At 40.8% G+C, this 17,741-nt stretch overlaps 2 long non-coding RNA genes across 6 annotated transcripts in view; one reads left to right on the forward strand and one right to left on the reverse strand.

The window, feature by feature from the left end:
* The window catches only part of LOC135089723 (uncharacterized), a 99,898-nt gene extending 82,160 nt beyond the window's left edge, over positions 1 to 17,738 (forward strand). Inside the window, exons 2-3 of the long non-coding RNA XR_010261614.1 lie at positions 2,982 to 3,129; positions 17,658 to 17,738. This is a non-coding gene — a long non-coding RNA (uncharacterized LOC135089723). The remainder of the gene's footprint in view (positions 1 to 2,981; positions 3,130 to 17,657) is intronic.
* Positions 1 to 17,741, reverse strand: part of LOC135089722 (uncharacterized) — a 259,283-nt gene that overhangs the window by 125,358 nt on the left and 116,184 nt on the right. For all 5 annotated transcript variants that reach the window (XR_010261610.1, XR_010261611.1, XR_010261612.1 and 2 more), the window contains exon 3: positions 5,344 to 5,412. This is a non-coding gene — a long non-coding RNA (uncharacterized LOC135089722). The remainder of the gene's footprint in view (positions 1 to 5,343; positions 5,413 to 17,741) is intronic.

The raw sequence follows: 17,741 nt of genomic DNA on the forward strand, positions 1-17,741 counted from the left end.
TTTGTTCTCTCTCTCTCTCTCTCTGCAACCGATAAACGAAGTGGAAAATAAGTCAAATCACATTCATCATTTCCTTCATAAATCTTCCTCTCCCTCCCTCTCTCTCCCTCTCCCTCTCTCTCTCTCTCTCTCTCTCTCTCTCTCTCTCTCTCTCTCTCTCTCTTCCCCCCCGCGATGCCGTGATATTGCTTGCTAACTCTTTGGGCGGAAAAGTCAGACAATGACCGAACCTTTCTGAAAAATTAACTTGGGTCGATTTATCACTTTCTCTTTGTACATGTGGAAGTAGCGAAGGAAGAGGAGGTAGGAAGAGAAGGAGAGGAAGGAAGAGGAAGAAGGGAGGAGGGTGCGAGAGGAAGAAGGGAAATGGAAGGAAACCAGGCAAAGAAGGGGAAGAGTAAGGAGGAGAAGAGAATGAGTTGAAGGAGGAAAGTTATGAGGAAGCAAAAGGAAGAAAGGAGAGAATTAAGAGGAAGAAAGAGAGAAGAGGCGGGGGGAAGGAAAAGGAATAAGGGAGTTAGTTAAGAGGAAACAAAAGGAAGGAAGGAGAAAGTTAGGAGAAAGAAAGAGAATGGAAAGGAAGAAAAAGGAACAAAGGGACTTATAAGCATGAGAGAAAATGGAAAGAAGAATGGAGGAAGACAGGAATAAAGAGAGCTACGTAGAAAGGAAAAGAGGAAGAAAAAGAAAAGGACGATACAAGCAAAGTAAGGCAGGAGAGAAAGGAACGAAATATAACGGAAAAGAGGGAAAGAGCAAAAATGTTAGAGAGATAAAGAAAGGAATAAGTTAGGAGGAAGAGTAAGGGAAGAATGAGGGAGAAGAGGCAGAAGGGAGAGATAGGACTGGATATCTGAGTCTAAACTAAATTTCAAGCCTAACATATTGAAAGTCGATTCCGATTGCATGATAACAAAGGAAACTGACGAACGAACAATATGGGAACCAGTAGGCACCATTACAAGAACAACAACAACAATGATAATAGTAATAATAATAATAATAATAATAATAAAAATAATAATGATAATAATAATAATAATAATAATAATAACATAGACCCCCCTGCAGGAGATAACACGGTAAACAACTTATCTGCTCGAGGCTCGAAGGAAAACGGGAATTTAAGGGACTGAATTATACTAGAGAACAGAATACAAGGCTGCGAGGAAACTGGGAACCGAGAACCACCACTACCACTACCACCACCGCCGCCGCCGCCACTACAGGTTTAATGACGAGGTTCGCGGGTTCAGTGGTTCGGGTTTGGGTTCACGACGCTCCATATGAACCCCTCGCTACCTCCAATGTCACTGTGATGATTCAATAAAGGGCATAGCAAAGAAGATATAAGAAATGTGATTCAGGTTTTGTTTTCATGTGTTCATTTTGTGCTTTGTGTGTGTGTGTGTGTGTGTGTGTGTGTGTGTGTGTGTGTGTGTTCATTGGGAAGGGGAAGGTATGTCTTGTATTTTAGATTTAATTTCAAGCATTGATTTTCTGTCGTAGTTTACGTTGAATAAATATAAGTTTGATATGAAAGAACTTGAGATTTGCCTGAAAACTACTACTACTACTACTACTACTACTACTACTACTACTACAATTGATACCTTACACACACACACACACACACACACACACACACACACACACGTCAATGTTTCGTCTCAGCAGGAATGTTCATGAGAGAGTAGCGAGATGAATGAAGACCAGAATATTTTTCCATTACATTCACTGGGTGATTGACACGAGAGAGAGAGAGAGAGAGAGAGAGAGAGAGAGAGAGAGAGAGAGAGAGAGAGAGAGAGAGAGAGAGAGAGAGAGAGAGAGAGAGAGAGAGAGAGACCTACATACATAACACTACCAAACCACAACACATGATATTTTTCTTCTGAGACTTCATGCCTTTCTTTTCACACTCTCAATACTGCACGTGGAATCTTGCACCACCTCATGAGTTCTCAGGGGAACGACATACCTGAGCGTGGCAGCCGAGCCTACAACACCTGGACTGCCGCATTCCTCGTATGTACTCACTTAGATAGCAGCATTGCATACCTTATGAATAAACACTGTGAGCCTTAAGGGGTAATATTCATGTAAAAAAGAGGGGAGGGGCGGGAGGAATAAAAGGAGAAACAAGAGTACAAGAAGGAAAAGAAGGAAGGAAGGAAGGAAGGAAGGAAGGAAGGAAGGAAGGAAGGAAGGAGAATGATAGAAATAATGCTAAAAGTTTAGGATGGAGAAAGAGAAAGGAGAGACTACGTAAGAATAAGAAAGAGAGGAAGAGGAAGAAAGGAAAATGACAAGGGTGGAATGAAGAAGAGAGACTGAATCGTAGAAGGAATAATAACGAATGGGGGAGTGAAACAGAAAGAGAGGGAAGAGGGAAGACGTAACGATAAGAAAAGGGAGGAGGAAGAAGAATAATAAAGGGAAGGGAGAGAGGCAGAATGGGAGGAAAAGGGGAAATGCTGAAAGACGAGGAAGGAGGGGAGGGAAACTGGTTATGGAATATCATTTGCTATTGTATTTTAACTTGAATCTTTCCGACAACAAAGAGAAGTGTTGGGTACTGCGGGTGGTGTGTGGAGGGAATGACGGCTGTTATGAGTGTTGCATTCTTCCCGGCCACAGTAACACAATTCTTTTTGACACCTATATTCTCTCTTTCTCTCTTTCTCTCTCTCTCTCTCTGGGTCCCTTTCTCTTTTCGTAATTTTTCCCTTGCCTGTTCAGTTTATGGTATCATCTATGTATTCATTCTCTCTCTCTCTCTCTCTCTCTCTCTCTCTCTCTCTCTCTCTCTCTGCTTGTCAACACCCTGAGCACTGTGTCATCTCCCTCCTCTCCTCTCCCACCTCTCACATCTACACCCATATCTGCTTCTCCCGCATTTCCCGACGCTATCTCCGCCTCTAACATCCCCTCCTCTCTTGCCGTCACTCTCACTCACTCCTCGCTCTCCCTCCCGACAGATGCAGCCTCCAAGGGTCGGCGGAGGATGCAGGGCAGGACGGCCGGTGGTGATAGCGGCTACAGCTATTTCCATCATGCTGTGTCTTTTGCCTAAGCTCTCGTCCTGCACGCCTGCCCCGCCTATTACTCCCACAGCGACGCCTTCAGGTGAGGAATTCTTATTTGATTGTATTTTTACCTGAATGCTGTATGTGTGTAATGTTCCGGCTTGTTTTTTTTTCCATAGTGTTCTTCTTTACGTCTCCCTTTACACCTTCGTTCCCCAGGGTATGAATATTCATGTGCTGTTGGTCTCTCTTGTTGATTTTTTACGTGTGGATTTTCTAATGTTCGTTTCCTCGCTGTTTGTGTAGTGTATTATTTATTGACAGGTCAGTGCGCTTTTAATACTTCAGCTTGTTCGCGGTACTGAGGGGAATTCTTTAAACGTGGAATGGGATGTGTGCTTTTGTGCGTGTGGTACGAGGCAAACAAGGAATTGAAGATAAGTACATGGAACACGACAACAGAAAACGAGAGATGTGAAAGGTATAAATAGAAAGCGAGAGATGTGAAAGGTATAACTAGGATAAAAAAGAAAAAAGGAGGATAGAGCAAAATTGGCAGAAAACTAAAGAAATAAAAAAAAAAAAAATGTTTGAAAGTTACAAATGGAAAAGATACAAACCAGAAAACAGGAAAAACAAATTAACATAAAACTACAAAACAAAAAAATAAAGAAAAAAAAATGGAAAGCTATAAAGAGCAGAGACGAAGCAGAAAGCATAAAAAGAAGAATTGACGGGAGACCACAACAAACAGAAAAAAAGAGAACCATAAAAAAAAACGGAAATACCCACAAGAGAAAACCAAAAACCGAAAACACGAAAAAAAAAAGCAAAAAAAGCAGACAAACAACCAGAAAGCGAAAAATAAAACCACTGACCAAGAGGAAACGATAGAATATGTGTCCCAGCTCCTCCCTGTATCTGGCTTGGCATCACCTTGCCTTCAGGGGAGAACACGGCTTTAAACTGAAATCCGTGACCGCCAATACAAAGCCGGTGCCGCTGGAAAACTCTCACTCAGTCCCTCTTACTCTCTCTCTCTCTCTCTCTCTCTCTCTCTCTCTCTCTCTCTCTCTCTCTCTCTCTCTCTCTCTCTCTCTCTCTCTCTCTCTCTCTCTCTCTCTCTCTCTCTCTCTCTCTCTCTCTCTCTCTCTCTCTCTCTCTCTCTCTCTCTCTCTCTCTCTCTCTCTCTCTCTCTCTCTCTCTCTCTCTCTCTCTCTCTCTCTCTCTCTCTCTCTCTCTCTCTCTCTCTCTCTCTCTCTCTCTCTCTCTCTCTCTCTCTCTCTCTCTCTCTCTCTCTCTCTCTCTCTCTCTCTCTCTCTCTCTCTCTCTCTCTCTCTCTCTCTCTCTCTCTCTCTCTCTCTCTCTCTCTCTCTCTCTCTCTCTCTCTCTCTCTCTCTCTCTCTCTCTCTCTCTCTCTCTCTCTCTCTCTCTCTCTCTCTCTCTCTCTCTCTCTCTCTCTCTCTCTCTCTCTCTCTCTCTCTCTCTCTCTCTCTCTCTCTCTCTCTCTCTCTCTCTCTCTCTCTCTCTCTCTCTCTCTCTCTCTCTCTCTCTCTCTCTCTCTCTCTCTCTCTCTCTCTCTCTCTCTCTCTCTCTCTCTCTCTCTCTCTCTCTCTCTCTCTCTCTCTCTCTCTCTCTCTCTCTCTCCCAGCTTTAGCCATCAGAGGATTTATCGAGTTAGTAAACCTGAGTAAAGCCGGATCCATTAAAGAGGTGATTTCTTGCTTTTATAACGTTGTAATGTATGTAGTGTGTATTTTTTCGAAAGGTAAATACGTGTGTGTTGAGTGGTTGTTGGTTTTTTTCTTTTTCGCGTCCAGGTGAGAAATGGTGGATACCTGAGTGAGGCGCAAGGTGATTTAGCTTCCAACGTGCCTGGAATATTATGCACGTAAATATGTTAATACTACTGCTGCTGCTGGTATTACTACTACGACTACTACTATTACTACTACTACTACTACTACTACTACTACTACTACTATTACAATACCACAGCCACATACACACACACACACAACAAGATAAAAAAAGTTCAAGGCCACCACATTGCTATCCTGGAAGAAACGAAAGGCGATAATTTGACAACGAAGAACAAGTTAAGAGAAACGTGACACTGGAGGACAGGTAAACACACAAAGCAACTCCCTCCCTCACCCTCTCCCTCTTCCTCTCTCACTCTCTCCGCCTATTGTGGCAAGGTATACAGGTGCTACAGGTGTTATATACAAACTAGAGCACCACATAATCCACATAACACGTTCACATCTCCTCATGCAGCTCCACATAAACTCCACATAACTTCCACACCTACCTTAGCCTCTCCAAAGCACACCTGAGCTTCTCCACAGCACACCTGAGCCTTGCAAGGAGCGCCACTCACCTAGAAGAGGGAGAAATATTGCATTACTTCATTACCTTAGTGGACAGTTGGCAGCGCGCGCGTGTCCCAGGTAATTTGGTGTCACTTCAACCTTTACCTGTCCCCCACCCCTACAAGGAAGCAAGGCGGCGTGTTTGTGATGTGTTTTTCCTTTCTTTTCTTTCTTTTCTGTATTTTACCTGCAATTTACCCACACAAGGAATCAAGGCGGTGTGTTTGTCATGTGTTTTTTTTTTTTATCTTTCTTTGGCTGTATGTTCCGTATGAGCTGATGAATTGTAGGAAAGATTAAGGTGTTGTTAGGGAAGATAGACTGGAGGGGGTATAAGTTAAGGGTAAGTTTAGGGATTCTTTGTTTGTTGTCGATTATAAACAAGGTGTTGTGATGTTCAGTTCAAAACAAAAGGTGAGTGAAAGTTGTATGAAGGTAAGTCCAACGTGGAAAGGATTATTTTAGCAGTGAAGTGTAACAAGAGAGAGAGAGAGAGAGAGAGAGAGAGAGAGAGAGAGAGAGAGAGAGAGAGAGAGAGAGAGAGAGAGAGAGAGAGAGAGAGAGAGAGAGAGAGAGAGAGAGAGAGAGAGAGAGAGAGAGAGAGAGAGAGAGAGAGAGAGAAATTGAAAAATGAGCTTCGAAATGCGTTGTTTAATTCACTAAAACAAATCAGTAGCGAAATAATATAGAAAAAAGTGTACAGTAAATATAAAATATGAAAACGACATGAAAAATTAAAGTATTGTTAGGTAAATACAGTTCAACAAGGCGGAAGCTGAGGCAAGCATTGGAAACTGATCTGTAATAAGTATAATGTACTTGAATGATAAAAATAATCATGGCGTTAATGTATTAAATGGTAAAACAAATCATACTGCCCTGGTGATAATAAATGTTGAAACAGAAAAAAAAAGTGAATATATCATATGTTACAAAGTGCAAACGAGTGAAAAAAAAAAAAATGGAAATGATTTAAAGTGGACTGAAAACATCAAAACATTAAAGCAAAATAAGGAAATAAGCGAAAAAAAAAAAAGAGTTGATCCAATGTACAAAATGGTGGAACAATTCAAGAGAGGTATCTGCGAGCGTCCCATAAAAGCCTTTCAACACAAAAAAAGAGGTGAGGTATGGCGTTGCGCTTTTAAACAACACTCAGCGAGGGAGAAAAGCCACAACAAAAGCTACTACCGGTGAACAAAGCGGAACATTCTCTCTGTACATTGAAAATACATCGTTTTAAATATAAATGCAATTGAAATATTGAGCCAGTGAGTCCCGCAGGTAATTGTTTAACGGCCTAACACACACACACACACACACACACACACACACACACACACACACACACGGTCAATCAACTTAAAAGGTAATTGAACACACACCACACGCACATAACACATACATCGGATTATAACGATAAGCACAAACCACACACGCGTAGTTAGGGAGTCCAAGAAAAGGAGACAAGTGGAATAAATCATGAAAAACGTCCAAGGAAGGAATGAAGTAACTGAGGAGGAAGGAGAGGAAAGTATGCGAAAGAACAGTAGATAAGACACGAGAAATAGAAGAAATGTGTAAAAGAATATGAGAACAGTTAGTAAAAGAGGTAATAAAAGAAGAGATGAACATGAAAGACGAGAGAGACAGGAAAGACAGAAAGTGACACACACATTACACAATAAAAACAGGAAAAAGAGACAAACAAAAACAATAAGTAGAGGAACAATTAGGTAAACACATGAAAAAGTTAGTAAACAAATAGTAAAATAAAAAAAAATGTAGCAGGGAGAAAGACAGCGACGAGAGACAGACAAAAACACACAACTGGAACAAGAAAACTAGGAAGACAGAGACAAAAATTTCAAAAACTCCTCCCTTCAAGAAATAGAGTACGAATATATTGGTAATTAAGTGGATCAAAACAAGGCATTGGAAACGACATTACTATCTGAGGGTTAAACACACACTGGGTTTGGAGCAAGGCACTTCAGTAAATTAAGGTGTTCCCTCCAGCCGGTTTACAGAAAGCAGGGTCTGTGGGTAAGGATATTCTCATGGTAATTGTGTGTTGGCTGGCTGCATAACACTCCCCACTGCTGCCTCTCTCTCTCTCTCTCTCTCTCTCTCTCTCTCTCTCTCTCTCTCTCTCTGAATCTCTGTTGTAGTTGTGCGTTTTATAGGTAGTAACGGGAAATTGAGAGAGTAAATGTATAAAGAAGAGGAGAAGAAAAGAGGCAGAGGATAAAAAAGAAAGAAAGAAAGAAAGAAAGAAAGAAAAGAAAGAAAGAAAAGTAAATCACGAGAAAAAAGTAACCCCCCCAAAAAAAAAAACAAGGCAAAAATCAAACAAAACCTCGAGAAAAAGAGACAGAAAATCACAACAAACCAAGAGAAAAAAACGAAGACGAACTAAACACCAAAACTCAAGATCAAGATTAAGACAGACACCACCACCACCACCACCACCACGTCAACAAGCCAGCCCCATCAATACCCATTCATCTTGACCCCTTCACCATATGCTTCACAAATGAGGTTCGTTTCCCCACTTCCCCACTCAACCAACACGTCCTCCCCTCTCCCCTCATCGCCGTTTCCCCTCTCCTCCCCTTCTCTTCCCCCTCCTAATGATGCTTAACCTCGTGGCCTTTTAGATCGAGTGCAAATGAGAGACTTCTACTTGTCTCGAGTTGGAAGGAGGGAATGAGGAGAAAGGGTAATGAGAGGGAAGAGATTGAGGAATGGATGAGGGGAAGACGAAGATGGAAGAGATTAACGAAATACTCGTATATGAAAAGAAGAGAAGAGGGGAACGAAAAGATGCGAATAAAATGCAATGAAATGTAGGAAGAGGAGGAGCAGACTTGAAATAAGTGAATAAAATTGAGTGAGATGTAAGAAGAAAAGAGAAGAAACACGAGGAGGAAGGGAAGACGAAGAACTGTGGATAAAATGAAAAGTTGGAAGAGGAGGAGGAGGAGGAGGAGGAGGAGGAGGAGGAGGAGGAGGAGGAGGAGGAGAAGCAAAGACGAAAACATGTGAATAGTACAGAGAGATGAAAGAAGAAAAAGGAACCAGAGAAAGATACGAAAAGATGTGAATAAAATGGAGTGAAAAATAGGGAAGAGAAACAGGAGCAAAAGGACGAGGAAAGATGAATTGACGGGACACAAGAATGGGTGGCGGTGGAGCAGGAGGAGGAGGAGGAGGAGGAGGAGGAGAAGGAGGAGGAGGAGGAGGAGCAGGGAGACGGAATGAAAAGTGGAGATGAATTCAAAAAAAGGGTGAAATATGTGGGCGAGAAGAGATTGAAGACAGGTGCGTATTTTATTCATCGGAGACGCTAATACATCATTCGATATCTAAATATATGGAAGCGACGAAATATATACGATGAATACGTACATGAATATTATAAAAGTAGCTGACAATATTTAAAGAAAAAAAAATTCCCTCCTCCTCCGTTTTCTTATTGCCACTCTTCATGATTATTTATTCATCGAAGAATCTAATGCATTATTCCAATACCTAGATACAAAAAAGGCGGCCCGAATATATATGATAAAAACAACAACAACAACATGAATATTACAAAAGTAAATCGCAATATTTAGAGAGTAAGATTGGCATTAAAAAGATGAAACTTTAATTTTCCCTCCTTCTCCGTCTTTTATTTCCACTGTTCCTCATGATTATTCTCCTCCTCCACCAAATTAAGTTCCGTTTTCTTTTTTTCTTATCACGGAAACTTTAATATTTCGTCAAGTTTCTCGTTCATTCATTCGTTCTTGTATATTTGCATTCATCTGTGTCTCATTTTGTATTCCACCTTCATTTTCATTTTCCTTTTTATACACGTCCTCCTCCTCTTTCATCTCCCGCATCCTTTTCATCCGTCTTGCCTTCATTTATAACTTTTATCATATATTATCGCATCTTCCCACATCCTCGTAAATTTCGTTCGTTTTTCATAATTCAACGATTGCTTTCCGTAGCTATCATTCATCTTTGCTGCTTTATTAGTTTAATATTGCGTCAGAGAGAGAGAGAGAGAGAGAGAGAGAGAGAGAGAGAGAGAGAGAGAGAGAGAGAGAGAGAGAGAGAGAGAGAGAGAGAGAGAGTTTTCCTCGGATAATTTTTTAACGCCATAAACAAGTTCATTATTAACAAACTTGGAAAGCCTACCCCCTCCCCCCCCCCTCTCTCTCTCTCTCTCTCTCTCTCTCTCTCTCTCTCTCTCTCTCTCGTGTACGTTCAAAATTAGGTCTCCTTGAAAAACGTGTGTGTGTGTGTGTGTGTGTGTGTGTGTGTGTGTGTGTGTGTGTGTGTGTGTGTGTGTGTGTGTGTGTGTGTGTGTGTGTGTGTTTTATTGCCTTTAATACCCAATTCGTAGTGGTTTTAGTTACACCTGCTTAGAGAAATAATGAGTAAAGGAAGGAGGGAGGAAGCAATAATAATAATTCTGAAAGTAAAGGAAATGAAGAGAATATAAATGAGGAGGAGGAGGAGGAGGAGGAGGAGATAGATAAGGAAAACATAAAAGAAAAAGAGGAATTGGAAAGAGAAGCAATAGAAATAACGAATAAGATGAAATGGAAGAAGCAGAGAAGAAATAGGAAGAGAAGGAAGGAAGAGGAAGAGATGGAAGTGGAGTTTTCATTAACTTAGCTGCCTGAGTCTCACTGCTTCCTCTCTCTCTCTCTCTCTCTCTCTCTCTCTCTCTCTCTCTCTCTCTCTCTCTCTCTCTCTCTCTCTCTCTCTCCACGTCGTTTACTGGCAGAGATTTATAACTTTTTCTTTATTTTGACCTTAATTTCCGAGTCCTTCAGTTTTTATTCATAAGGTTGACGAACCAATGGAAAGAAAACGAGGCTGAGATGAATAATCACAATAATAACAATAATAATAAAAAGTAATGGGAATATAATAGTAAAAAATAATGCCAACGATAAAAAAATAAGTAAAGACAGAGGAAATGAATGAAAAATGCTAGTCTGTTCAGTAATAAAAAAAAAAACTAAAACAATATAAAAATGATAAATTGGAGAGTAATTTAGTTATAGACAATGGGAGGATAGATATGATGCAAGGGGATATATTGGTGATGTTAGTAATTAAACATTTATTTGTCAGTATGGAATGGTTAAAAGGTAGTTAGTATTTCAAGTATATAACTATCACAAGGAAGTCGGGTGTATCTGAAGGAATGGGAAGGGAGGAAAGGAAGTAACTATGTACGTATTTGGTGGTATATTAATATTTTGTTAAGAGTTTGGCATTATATTCGTAGCTCGGTGGTATCCTGGTATGTTCGTAGTGTGTGGGCAGTTTTCCCTTATTTTGGTGCTATCTTGCTGGTGTCCTTTTTATAACAACGAAAAAAGTGAGCTATCAAAATGGTTCTTTATGATTTTGTTTTTTCGCCTTAATCTCTCTCTCTCTCTCTCTCTCTCTCTCTCTCTCTCTCTCTCTCTCTCTCTCTCTCTCTCTCTCGGGCAAGACTAATTAGGTGTTGGCAGTAAGTGTTTACGTTCACCTGTCTATATGTCTGTTAGCAAGTCGGTCAGTCAATCAGGCACTCGTGTGGATCTCTCTCTCTCTCTCTCTCTCTCTCTCTCTCTCTCTCTCTCTCTCTCTCTCTCTCTCTCTCTCTCTCTGCCGCCCCCGCCTGTTCTCAACTTATAAGAAAACTTTGAGGAGGGGATTCCAAGTTCACGCTTCCCTCACGCCGCGCATAATATTGAAACAAGAACAATCTGCTATATAGGCGATTATATCTCCCCCCGGAAAGTTTTAATTATGTACGTCCTTAAGAATCTCAGCTGCTGTTCGTCTGTTTCCACTTCTCGCCTACAGAAGTTACCCCCCTCATCTCTATTCTCTCTCTCTCTGCCTGTCTGTTTGCCTGTCAAGTATGTGTGATTGTGTGTACGTGTGTGTTTGTCTTTCCGTCTGTCTGTCTGTCTGTTTCTCTCTGCATCACTCGTTTTATCCGATTCTCTCTCTCTCTCTCTCTCTCTCTCTCTCTCTCTCTCTCTCAGGTACGGAGGGAATCAGGTGTTAGGGATATACGAAAAAAAGAGGAGGAAACAAAAGAAGAAGAAGAAGGGAAGTTAATATGACTCGAGAAGGAAAAGAGGAATAAAGGGAGGAGGGGAGAATACGAGTTCGTGTAGCAAATTGTAAATGCAAACAAGGAAATGTGATAAAGAGGGATTTGCGTAGGATGAAATAAATGCAGGGAGGAAGTTGGGTATCCGTGTCTTAGGGAGGGAGGGAGGGAGGTAGAGGGAAAGGGAGAGAAGGAGGGAGGGAGGGAGGGAGGGGGAGAGAAAAATGAAACGTAATCTAAGTTTTGTATAAAAAATGGAAAAAGTTGAATATATTTAATGACTCGAGTCGTTGAAGTTTTGCGAAAGATCTTTATTTTCATTACTTTTTTATATTAATGATCAGGAAGAAGCGTTCAGGCCATTATGCTAATTTGCACCTGCGCCATTCTCCTCTGCCATTATTATTAGTCAGCTAAGTGATTTGCTTCCTATTCATTCTTTGACTCATTATTTTCTTCTTCATTCTGACTCATTATTTTCTTCTTCATTCTGACTCATTATTTTCTTCCTCATTCTGACTCATTATTTTCGTTCCGTAAGTTATTTTGATCTTTTTCATTCTGAGCTATTATTTTCTTCTTCATTCCGTGACTCATTGTTTTCTTCTTCACTGTGGCGCATTATTTTTTTTTTCATTCTGTAAGTCATTATTTCCTTCTCTGTATCTATTCTTTCACTTTTATTGGCATTTCCATTACATTCCTCGCTGAATTATTTGCTTACAAACCATATTCTTTGTCCTTCATTTCTTGTACACATACACACATGACACTTGTATCACTCATTCCTCGTTCTATCTATTCTGTTACGCATGAAGTCAAATGTCTATCAACAGCCAGTTCTTTACTTTCTTGTGTTTTTATATCAACTAAATTATTTGCTTTCATTTCTTGTACATATACCATTTCTATTATTCATATATATCGCAGTTCTATCTATTCTATCACTCACGAAATCAAATATTTATCACCAACCAATTCCAAAGTTCATGTTCTCTGTATCGATCTGATAATGCATTTCATATTTTCTTCAAACCCTGCGATTCCAAAATAATTCGATATATCTTCCCTTACCATAACTCAATCACACAATGCTTTGCCGCTAATGTTGTTCCTTTAAGTTCTTGTGCCGTCTGCTTCGACCCAATAATGCATTCTCTATTTCCTTCATACTCTATCCCTCTTCCGTTTAAGCGGCTGCTCCCCCATTCATCGTAACTCACTCACACAACGTTTTATCACCGACGCTATGTTTGTCCCGCGTCCTTTATTGTAGGAGAACACTTCACTCTAAGTCCATAATGGCGTCGTGTCTCTATTACTGCCATTACTTTCCTGTCTCTTGTACATTTCCTGGCGTTTTGCTTCCAGTCCGCGTCTGGTATGTTAGTGTGTGGAATCCTATTTCTCTTCCCTTCTTTGTTGTTCTTTGTCTCTCTCTCAAACTTTCCTCTTTTTCCTACGTGAACCTTCTTTTTTCCCCAATTATTCTCTTTCTTTTTTGTCATATTGTTTTCCTTTTCTATATCTCTCTCAAGTGTAATTCTCCTGTTTCATCTTCACTCTGTATCATGTTCTTATGTTCCTTTCTCCTTTGTTCTTCTTGTCGTTTGCTCTACCGTCTCCCATTTCTCTTTTCTTTTATTCTCATGACCTTGTTTTCTGGTCCTATATCCTTTTCGTCTTATTATCTGTGTAATTTCAACTATGTTTTCTGTTTCTCTCTTAGTTTCATCAAGTTCTCTTATTCCTCTATTCTTCTCTTTCGTCCTTCTCTCCTTCATATCTTATCTGCATTTCAATTTATTTTTCCATAATTTAGACTTCCCTTTCTTCAAATTCCTCCCGTTTTCCTTTCCATTCCTGCTCTCTTCCTCTTTCCCCCTTTGCATACATTATCCCTTTTTCCATGTATCTCTTGTATTCTGTTCTCTCTCTCTCTCTCTCTCTCTCTCTCTCTCTCTCTCTCTCTCTCTCTCTCTCTCTCTCTCTCTCTCTCTCTCCTTTCTATCTTGTTTCCTTTCTTTCTCCTCTGTACTGTTTTTTTTTCTTTCTAATCCAAATTGTTTTTCTCTATCCTTCCCTCCCTCCCTCCATATTCTTCATGTATCCCTCTCTCTCTCTCTCCCCGTGCCCTCCCCTATCTCTCCTCGCTGCGCCCGGAAGGTTCTCCTTGTATCTCCCTCGTTATCTCTAACAGAGCGACGCTAATGCAATCTCCTCCGACTTGGGTCCCCCTTCCTCAATGACTCCCGATAGAGGTGTGATGAACGAGAGAGAGAGAGAGAGAGAGAGAGAGAGAGAGAGAGAGAGAGAGAGAGAGAGAGAGAGAGAGAGAGAGAGAGAGAGAGAGAGAGAGAGAGTGTGTGTGAGTGGATACTTAATTCGTTAATATCGAAAGTAAAATGATATAAAAGAAAGAAAACAGAGTTCTTGACGAGAGAGAGAGAGAGAGAGAGAGAGAGAGAGAGAGAGAGAGAGAGAGAGAGAGAGAGAGAGAGAGAGAGACAAACACACTAAACATATAAATAAAACAAAACACACCCACATAACACTGAAAGCACACAAACACTAAAGCTGGAACGCACAGGAGAGAGAAGAGGAGAAGAGGGAAATGAAGCAAAGTAGAGGATAAGAGGCAAACGGTGCGTTACTTAAGACTGAAAGAGAATACGAGAATAAGAGATAAGTAGGAAGGAGGAGAATGGGATAAAACAACGGGGGAGAAGGGAAGGGGAGACGGGAAGGGGACAGGGAAGGGGCCAGTAAAGGGGGAGTGAATACAGGGGAAGATTATAACAGTGATCAAAAGGGCAGGAGGCAATAGGGAAGAAAATTTGGTTGCAAGGAAGAGAACCATCAATTTTATGCTTCAATGAACCTTGGGATGTGTTGAGAGAGAGAGAGAGAGAGAGAGAGAGAGAGAGAGAGAGAGAGAGAGAGAGAGAGAGAGAGAGAGAGAGAGAGAGAGAGAGAGAGAGAGAGAGAGAGAGAGAGAGAGAGAATACAAAGCCTAACTCAAACACAAATTGACTTTCTACCCCTTGCATGGCTGTTTGGGAAATTACTCTTCTAACTACCTGGTAAAGAGACAGGATAGCACAGTATAAGCCTCCTCCCCACCCGACACTCCCTCAAACATGAGAAACCCTTTGACAGAGAACTGAAGACGAAAAATGATAAAGGATTTGCACCGATGAAAAATTCCCATTAACCAAACTAATAAAAAAAAAAAACAGAAAACGGAAAATTCACGTAGGAGAATTCACGTAAAGTACCCAATAAAAAGAAAAGGAAAAGGATCCCAAACTCCGAATTACAACAGCGACAGGAAACTCATATCACACATTCATAAATAAAAAAAAATAAATAAATAAAGAAAAAAAATCATCACAATAACGAGGTAAGCAAAATAGAACATGACAGAACATAACAGAACGGTAAGACTTCAGGCTAAACAATGATAAAAACATCATATTATCCATTAAAACAAAGAGGAAGACAGGACAGAACACGACAGAACACGACAGAACACAACACTCTCCTAACACACACACACATACAATTGATCCTGGAATGCCCTAACTTAAACGGAAGGCTTACAGGAATAGTGTAGGAGCAGAGTATTCCTGTGGGTAGCGTCTTGGCAGCGGACCAGAGAGGTGGAGGATGAGGGAAGCTGGGGGAGGCAATGGGCAGTGAGGGCTTGTGGACCAGTGGGGGGAAGAAAGGGGCCGAGGGGAGACCGAAGGGAGGGCCGTGGACATCCGCAGAGGGGAATGGTAGAATGTAGCTGGCTGTCGGATTGGTAACTAAAGGGAGTGCGTATGACAGTGGTTGCCTCGAGTAATGCTGGCTGTGTTCGTGTTTCGAGGTTTTCTTTACGTTGTTTCAGGTACGAAATCTGAGTAATGTGTCTTATGTTCGTCTGTGTTTTTTATTGGTATGTTTTTCTTTCTTTTTTCTTTTTGTTGCTGTGCTTCTTGTTTTTATGGTGTTATGTTTGGTTGCGTTCGTGTTTTGAGGTCCTTTTGATGTTTAGGTGGGAGATCTGAGTCTTGTTAGTCTTGTGTTTGTTTTCCCATTATATATGTTTCATGTTTGTTTCTTCTCTATCTCGTTATGGTGGTTGTGTTCGTGTCTGGTGGCTCCTTTTATGCTGTTCAGGTGGGAATCCTTGCGTTATCAGTCTTGTATTTGTCTTTATTTTCTTTTGTTTTTTATCTCTGTGCATTCTCTTCTATTTCCTTTTTTACGTTATCTTGGACTTGCACCGCGTACTATCAGTTCTGTAAGTAAAAAAAAACTGGAAAAAGCAGGTGATGTGCAGCGTTGTTATCTGATTTCTGTCATTTTCCGGATCTGTCTCATTTTTAACACTACCTTCATGTTCTGTCCCTTCATATCTCTATTCTACTTGTTTTTACGTTCCGTGGGCTTCATGCAATAGTCCCAAGCCTGTACTTAGCTTCATTGTATCTCAGCAGGTTTTCGTCTTTTTCTCGAGTTTGTCTCTTTCGTTAATACAGCATTCACGTCTTTGTCAGTACACATCTCTATTCTAGTCTATTCTATTCTGTGAGTTAATTTCGGTCTTACAGCCATATTTCACCTGATCTTTGTTCTTTTTTTTTTTTTTCTGTGTATGTCTCTTTCGTTAATACAGTTTCCATGTCTTTGTCTCTGCATGTCTCTATACTTCTTTTTATATTACTTTGGATTTTGTTTATTAATCTGTTTCTTACAGCACTCAGTTTCACTATATTTCAACTGGTTTTCGTTTTTTTTTTCCCTGTGCATGTCTCTTTCGTTAATGGAGTTTTCATGTCTTTCTCTTTGCATATGTCTATTCTATTTCCTCTTACATTACTGTGGATTTTGCGCATCACTCTGGGTCTTATAGCACCTGGTTTCGTTATATTTCATCTGCTTTTCGCCTTGCGTCTGTCACTTTAACACGAATTTCATGTTCTTGTCTCTGCACGTTTCAGTTCTGCTCCCTCTTACGTTACTGTGGCTCTCACAAACAAATCTGGGTCTTGTACTGGAATTAGTCATGTCTGTCCCTCTTTCTACCTTGTCTTCCTTTCCTTTGCGTCCGTCTCATCTTGGCTAACGAGCAAAAACGGGACTAGTCGATACGTCAGTTTATGAGAGCGTGACTACACTCGTCTGTGTCCTAAACCTTTCATTTCGCTGCGGCACACATGCACGGTAATAAAGACACACACACACACACACACACACACACACACACACACACACACACACACACACAGAGAGGAAAACTAAAAGAAGAGATAAAAGACTTCCTCAGACACTTACTACCATATCTTTAACGTTTCTCCCACTACAGCCTTCGTTATATAATTTAAAAATACATCACTGAAAGATTTACCGCCGATCTTTTTACTCCCATTATAACACACTATTGTACTACAGTGGCTCTTTTATACAGATACGAAAATAAAAAAACTGCCGCAAACCTTCGTTAAGGCCTATCCTTCTTGTATTTTTTAGCAGCTGTCTTTGAGTTGCTTTGTGCTGTCAATAAGAGTCAGTAGGTGTTTGGGGTTTCTCTCGCTCGCTCGTGTGCACTGGGCTGTAAGGGTTTCATTGATAACGCTTCGTATCCTGGAAAACACCACGCGAAGGACGAGAGATGCGCCGTGCTTCAGGAAATAACAGGAGTGTGTGAGATGGAGAAAGTGCATTCATTGGAGAGGGTCAGTAAGTTTGTTGTGTGTTGAGTTGAGATAAGTTCGTTCGTTCGTTAGTCTCTCTCTCTCTCTCTCTCTCTCTCTCTCTCTCTCTCTCTCTCGTAACAATTCTTAAGAAGGAAAAAAACTTTACTTCACTTACATCATCACTTTCACTTAAATCCTTAAGCCCCCTGGAATTAAAAAGTCCTAATACTGTACCTTTCTCTTGAATAAAATTAAATAAGTCTCACCATTACCATATTTTACACACACACACACACACACACACACACACACACACACACACAAAGACCAGCAAACAAGCACCATAACACAATCAGCCAAAAACAACATACAGCAAACCCAAACATCTATTGCACAAGTTTACACAAAACAACAGAATATAATGTCTTGCTTCTCTTTCCTCCCGCAGAAGACGTGGCGGAACCCCAGTGGATCCCGACAGGAGGAGGAGGAGGAGGAGGAGGAGGAGGAGGAGGAGGAGGAGGAGGAGGAG

The sequence above is a fragment of the Scylla paramamosain genome, chromosome 33, assembly GCF_035594125.1.
Source record: "Scylla paramamosain isolate STU-SP2022 chromosome 33, ASM3559412v1, whole genome shotgun sequence".
NCBI lineage: Eukaryota > Metazoa > Arthropoda > Malacostraca > Decapoda > Portunidae > Scylla > Scylla paramamosain.